Here is a 7,544-nt window from a genome sequence, read left to right as displayed (position 1 = left end):
ACGTTATTTGCCCCCACTCAGTTTTACTGAGTTTGCTGTTGGGTTACAGGCAAATTCGTTCCCATGATACAACAGAGCCTTGGGCGAGAATCTGCAACCAGTAAAGTTGAAGAATCTCCAAAGAAACCTTCTGTGAGACTGTAGTAGACCGGACTGAGAGAGAAAGAGATAGTGAATTTTGAAATTGTGTGCCTTGGAGTCTGATCAAGAGGCACAATGGTTAACAGTCACAATTTCAACCATTGTGACTGTTTAAAAAGTTGTTAACAGTTGGTGACTGTTAACTTTGAATTGTGCCTCTTGATCCCACCCGATCGAATCGTGACCGTTGATCTCATCAATGGTGATCAACGTACCAAAACCAGAGCCGCCCATCGCAAGCCACGCGAAGTGCGAGCAAAGTGCAAGCAAAGTGCGCCTCTAAAGCGCCTCATTGCGCCACACACACGCGTGCACGCGCGTTGCGCGGTATCGAATCCCCATACTCTCCTCTGCTAATTCTAAGGAGTGCAAATCAGCTCCTATTGAAATATTGAAAATAAAACTTATAATTTTCCAATGTGGGACAAGTTCAAAATTGGGTTTTTGTAAGAGAAAAACTGATTTTTTCAAACAAGTGTACAGGATGTAATTGACCAATCAAACCCATTGGATTTAATCTCTTATGAGATTAAAATCCAACACATACAAGTCAAACTTGTGCTTGAGATGGGTTGGGTACGATGCAGTAGGGGTCCTATTCTTGTCTTATGAAGGTGAGGATGCGTTTTTGTCATCCAAATTGGAAGTTTGCATATGCTAATCGTAGTCAAATTCCAATTGCAGCAAATGACCATGAGCTAGTGATGAGGCCCGAAGATGTTACGAGTCTAAAGGAGCGATTTGCGGTACTAAAGGAGTTCCTTCGCAAGGACCCTCACCTAATCATGTATTTGCACTCCTAGAAGGTAGTGGGGTGAGCAAAAAGGGAAAATGTTGGAAGAGAAAGGTGTAGGAGGCTGGGGGTGAGGGTGCTAGACCCCCAATGCAAAACTGTTTTTTTTTCCCAAAACCATTGATTTTGGTCAGTAAATCGCTGAACCAGCTAGTTAACCGTTTGAACGGTTTTGACCGTTTTTTAATTTTTATTAATTTTTTTTATTTGTTTTGTCAAAACAGGCCGGCTGTTCAGGTTGAACGGTCAGACCGTTTGAACCGATAACCGGAACCCTGACCGATTCGATCACCGGTTCGTTTTTAAAAACCATGCAAAAAACATCTTTAAATAAATCTGAATTAGACAACCAGCTTATCAGCTCTTCCACTACAAAGTTAAACACCCTAGCCTCATTCTTGGTCTTTTTGTTCAAAAATCCTATTGTTCCTTTCTATATCCAGATTGCCCATAAAACAGTAGCTGGAACGCAGACCATACTAGCTTTCCTTGGATATACCATGAACTCTCCACCCTTATAACAAACCAAAGACTGATTCAGGCCAGCATCAACTCAGATTTATAGCTCTAAGGAAGTGCTGCCACACCACTGTTGTGAAACCACAATAGTGATTTGGGGACAAATAGTAGTCATTAGCGTGCCATTGTTTTTTCATCATCGAGAACTTATTGGCGTGATGACCGCGGCATTGTCCTAGCCGTGTGAGCGAGCGCATTGGGGATGAAGAGACCGCTACCACTAGAGATGAGGTTGATGCAGCGCATGAATCGACCAATTATGCTTCTACACCAACAGCTTCGGAGGCTGATCGTGTGTGTTCTTTCTACACCGAATGGTTGTGCGAGTAGTTTTCTCTTTTTGTTTCTTTTTGTAATCACTGTATAAAATTTTATGCACCAGTACATCCGACCAACTAATGTATATTACTTTGTAATGGAATACTCCTTTTTTGTTCATATTTGCATCGTTACTCGTTGGTTGTATTGTTCTCGTTGAATGCTAACACATGTAATTCAATCTTGAGTCGTATGAATGTTATATAATTGAATCATAATGCAACTTTTGTTTGTTTTGTTACATAAGAAGTATGATTGTATTAGTTCAAATAGTTATAGTTGAATCATAATGCAATTTATGATTATCCATTAATTGATTGTAGCATTTTTTGTATGATATAAAAATCAATTGATCATTTCATTGATTCATGGGTTAATGTCCTTTTAGCCGATTCTACGCATTGCTTTACACTTTTGGTGTAACCACTATAATGCGCAAATTCATAAAAGGTATACACTTTGTTGATAATAAACAATGTTATAGGCAGATTACATAACACAACATCTATTCATAGTTTGCTTTTATCCAATGCCCATTGATGGTCTCATCTTCTTCATTGGTTTTAGGGTTCCAAAACACATAGTAGCCAGATAATTGTGCTTTCTTACTTACACAGGGGCCAACCCAGTTTGGAGTGAATTTCTGAGCAGATTTGCCCTATTTGACTTGTAATTCTATTTTTGAGTGCTTTGTCCCCTTTTTTGAAGATTCATGGCTTCTTCTAGGTTCTTTAATTTGCTGTAGGCCATATAATCCATCTTTATATTGAAGTTCTTGCCCATCGCATATGTTACTCGCGTTGATACCATCTGTATTTCAACAAGCAACATTTCCTCTTGTTTGTATATGACGGAGTATGAGGTTGTCTTTGCCCCTTTCCTAATTGAGGTCCTATATAGCCACAATGTGTTAGAAAGTTTGTCTGCCATGTCTCTTTGATACTTATCCATTGTCTTATCATTTTTAGCAATGTTGTATTTGTACCTTCATCTTGCCCATTCCCTTAGGGGTAATAAGTTATTGATGTGCTAGGCGTGTGTTGTGTTATCCTAGGAGGTCTCTAACTTCTTGATTTTTGATGGATAAGATATTGTCAATTAGAATTCTCATGGGTACTCTCAATTCATGGATAATGTGTTGACGTAGAAAGATTGGGAGATTCAAAATTGCAATTTTTTTTTTTAAAGGAACTGTTTCAATCCATTTTGTGAAGTAATTGGTGGTGGCAATAATGGAGCAACAACTTCTAGAGGGTGGGTTTATTTTTCCAATAAGATCTATCACCCAAGTGTGGAAATGCTTTGGTGCGATGACTGGGTGGAGTCCGCTATCCGCTAGTACTTAGTGAACTCTTCGCCCATGAATTTGACAAATGTGACACTTTTTCACATGTTTGGTTGTGTTACCAAGCGTCCAATAGAAGTCTGGGTGTAATATATGGTCGCATAAGGTATTTTGACCCTAGTGTGTTTTTGGCTCTCTACCATGGGCATCCTTTAAGATTGGTGGAATTTTGTTGCCCGCCATGCATTTCAAGGGTTTGTCATTAAAGAATCTACGATATAGTTACCCATTCTACATGTAAAACCTTTTTACCCTAAATAGAAGCCTTTTCCTAGTTATTTTAAGGGCACCTGTTGTGAGATATGTGATGTTAGAGTCCCTACCGTTAGCTTCCCCAACTGCCAAACTCTTGAATCTATTTGTCTCCGATATGCATTTGTCATAATTGTTCTTTACTTTCATCGCATTGCATCTGCCTTCATGTTTGGCCAGTGGTATTCCATGCGTTGCAGTCCTATACAACATCGCAATCTGTTGGGGACATGGTTGAGCGGGCCCGGAGGCCCACAGCCATCTGTCACAGCTCGGCCACGTCGGCGATGTCCGGTCGAGCTATGACATTACCATGATCCCACCGACCACGTTAGCTACGCGCCTCATGGATAAGCTTGCCTAGCAAATAGGGATGGGAAACTCCACGAGGAGTAGGACTCTACCCCCTATAACCTTGGCGGGGAGCACTGTCCCGATTTCCCTGGAACCCTACTCCGGCCAAGATACAGACCCTCTGGCTATAAAAAGGTACTCCATGCTCACGGTAAAAGACCCCCAACTTTTAGCACCCATTCTACTGTTAGACAGTTTTGTATGCCTTTAGCTTCAATCAAAATGATGTACTTTATGAGTTTATTGTAAATGAATAAAAGTGCATATTTGATTCATGTTCCCTTGGTATGTTTCTGTGTAATACCCTTAAACTGGACACTTAATGAGACTCGTGTTAGTTTAGAATGCTCACAGCCAGTGGGTCAGTCTGGGGAGACCTAACCTGATAACGCTGACACTGTGGTGCCACCAAGTCAGTTGGGGTGGCTTGTCTCAGTTACTGGGGTGAGACCCTAAGCACATACAGTGTGGGATTAATTGAATCTTTGAACTGGACCAGATTTCCAGTATCGCCTTGGACCTTGGAGATTGATGAGCAAAACTGGAAAGTTACACTCGACCCCTAGACTCGATTATGATACTGCACTAGGTGTCGGATTGGGCTGTCTTTGATGTACCAATCAGTGAGATCCTTAGCGGGGGTCAAAACCTGGGTATGTTGGGACAGTCCGAGAATTCATCTGAGTGGGTGATCATAGTGACGGGATCAGCCCCTTTGTCAGACAAAGGTAATGATCGGGGATGCACTCTCACTAATGGAAACCAAGACTGTCGGTAGCCGATTTCAATCGTTGAGATTTGTTTTGCAAAATATATTTTATATGAGATATAAAAGTATATATATTATGGTATCGAAATGTTTGCAAATAGGTTTTAATTCCCGGGATCCATACTTGAGAGAGTGCAGTACTGTTCCTTGTAGCCGAGGGAGAGGTCCTCTCTTGTCGGCCAGTGTATGATCATTATGGGCGGATAGGTTAAGTGTAAGACCATTGAGGATAATACCTGATGGGCTAATCTTGCATCTGCCCACAGTCCCTGGGTGTTACAAGGTGGCTTGGCCCAGGGACCACTTAGGGTAAGTGTTGGGCCCATAGAGCCCATCTGATGGGTTTCAGGGTATGCACTGTCCATAACAGTGTATTCGGCCAGGCCTTGTAACAAAGGCTGGGCTGAACCCATGTGGCTGATGTGTAGATCAATGTTTGGGTCCCACGCCATACAAAGAAGCCCAACTGGGCAGCAATTTGGAAGGCTAAATGAATACATAACCCTAAATGGGCCTTAAGCCCATTTCGAACTATGCTAATTTGATTAGTCATTAAGGGGCGAATTTTGAGATAAGATCAGCTGATAGGATTGGGCCCACACCCTATCCACTCAAAGAGTCCAAGATCTAAATGAGATTTAGATTTAGAAACTTCCTAACCAGATTAGGAGATGGCTGATCTAATCTGCAGATAAGATAAGGATTATCCATTATCTTAAAGGGACTTCTAATCCAGATATGATTTGGGTTAGCAAATCCTAATGGGATTAGGAGTTGATCACTTTAAGTCTATAAAAAGAAGAGGGGGCGGCAGCCTTTAGACATCCAACACAATCACCAGCAACAGTCTTGTCTTCAGAGCTGAGATCACAGAAGAGAGAATTCTGCACCCTGCAAATACTCTCTAGCCGCCTCCCTCTTGCAACCGCCGCCTATAGCAGTTCGATCTCCATTGCTTGGGGAGAAATCAGGATTGGATCTTGATTCCAATCTTTTGGAGAAAAGATTGGTGGGAGTTGTATTCACAAGCCGTCCAGGTGGTTCTTGAGAATGATCAAGTTCTTTTGGAAGAACACTGCCGATTCTGCTCCACCCTACACTGTGCCATCTTTAGTGGGAGTAGATTTTGGATCATACCTTGGGCGTGAATACCTCCATTGAGAGATACTATTTCTCTGTATCAGGTATTATCTCTCCCTATTCCTTTTGGTTCAGATCTGGTTCAGTTTATGGTTCAAGAATGATCCTTGAAAATATGATTTTCTAAATAGGGAATTCGATTCCCAGTTGAGGGGAGAGAAAAATTTTTGAAATTTGCCACCTTATTCCACAATCTTTGGGCGTCCATATGATGGATTTCCTATCCCTTCAGTGGTATCAGAGCCAGGTCCAAATCTTGAACCATTCTGTTTCAGATCTGAACCTGCGCAAATAGGGAGAAGGCATTCTACCCAATTTGCGCAGATATGGGTTTTGGGAAATTTGTTCCCAAAACAGATGGGCAAATAATCTGAAATTAATTTTAAATAAATCTGATTATTATTTAGAATAGTTCTTTATAATTTTCTTGATTTATGGGTTGTTTGTACAAGAGGAGATCGAACTCTTGGTTTGCGCAGGGAGAACTACAAGATTTGCAATTTATTGAATTTATTTATTGCATTTGGTCTGTAAACACTTTTTTTTTTATTTTTAGACTCAATGTATAGGCATTCGATCTGATGTAATAATTAATAGAAATATGATTTCTATTTATTTTAATTTTGGATCGAAGATAGCGGTGCAAAGAAGGAGATTTCACAGATGGGAGATTCGATATCTGCGATTTGCAGTTTCAGAAACTGCAATCTGTGATCTAACCTCTGTTTTGCAGGATGTAGTGTGCGAACAGCCCTGATTAACTGATTCTTGTTTTTCTTTTATCAGTCATTTAATTTCAGATTATTTTCTTGAATTAAGGATTTAATTAAAAGTCAAACCCTAGACCCATTCGAACCAAGATTGGTTCAAACTGTTTGGACCAAATCTTGGGTTTAATCAAGGTTGAAAGTCAGCCCTGATTTTCCCACTAATGGGCATGGGGATTGATATTTAATTAAATGGTTAATTCGGCCCAACCTGTAAAGGCTCAGTTTTAAATAGTTAAAACTACTAAAAACCCACTTCAAAGGATAAAGCTATATGGGCCGAACTGGGCAACCCTAATTCAGCCCATATACCTAGATAATATTAATGGTTAATATTATGGGATTTTAACGGGCTTCCAATGGGCCTTACTGATAATTAATTGATTGCATCAATTTATTCCTGCATGAGATGTATGGATGTGTGATGTGCTGCGTACATGGGCCATAAGTACTTGGCCCATGCTCATTTGACAGTGGCTCTTGCGCACACCATGGCTGAATGCACATCATTGCCATGGTGTCCCTTTTGGTCATTGGATGACCTCCCCTCAGTGGTGGGCACCACACCTCATCAAGAGGTTACGTGCAGAACCCTAGCCGATTAAAGGCCCACCGAAATCTGACTTTATGAAAGTCAGTGGGAGCCACTTTGGTTTGACCTAAATCAAACTAGGGCGTAATTATTTGTTCCCTCCAGCTAATATGAGTGCAAGTGATAGGGAGATTCATATGATGAACTCTCTAAAGGCCTTCCATCATTAGCATGAGGATGGGTCCTTCAGTAATGAGGAAACACACCAGAAAATGGGCTATCCATTTGCTGTTGGGCTTGTCTGAGTGTTTCATAAGATGATAGGGGTGTCATAGACCGATGTGGGAGGGGCTTCACCAGAAAATGGGAACTCTCTCACGGTACCTTGGCGTTCACGAATATGATGGGTAAGCACTCACTGGATAGAAAGGTTTACCTGAAAACGGCTCTGAACCTTGTTTGACAGAGGCCAAAGGGAAAACTCATATGATGAGTGGATATGATCCTTCATAGAAAGGTGGTGGGGTTATGCAGCTGAAACAGTTGACTCCATGCACCCTATGTGATTTCCCACATTTCCATAGACAACTCGTAGTCTCCATCACTGAGAAAGG

Source organism: Nelumbo lutea, chromosome 4, assembly GCF_056320005.1.
Source record: "Nelumbo lutea isolate HS-2025 chromosome 4, American lotus-T2T, whole genome shotgun sequence".
Lineage (NCBI taxonomy): Eukaryota > Viridiplantae > Streptophyta > Magnoliopsida > Proteales > Nelumbonaceae > Nelumbo > Nelumbo lutea.
This window is presented reverse-complemented; position numbering follows the sequence as displayed.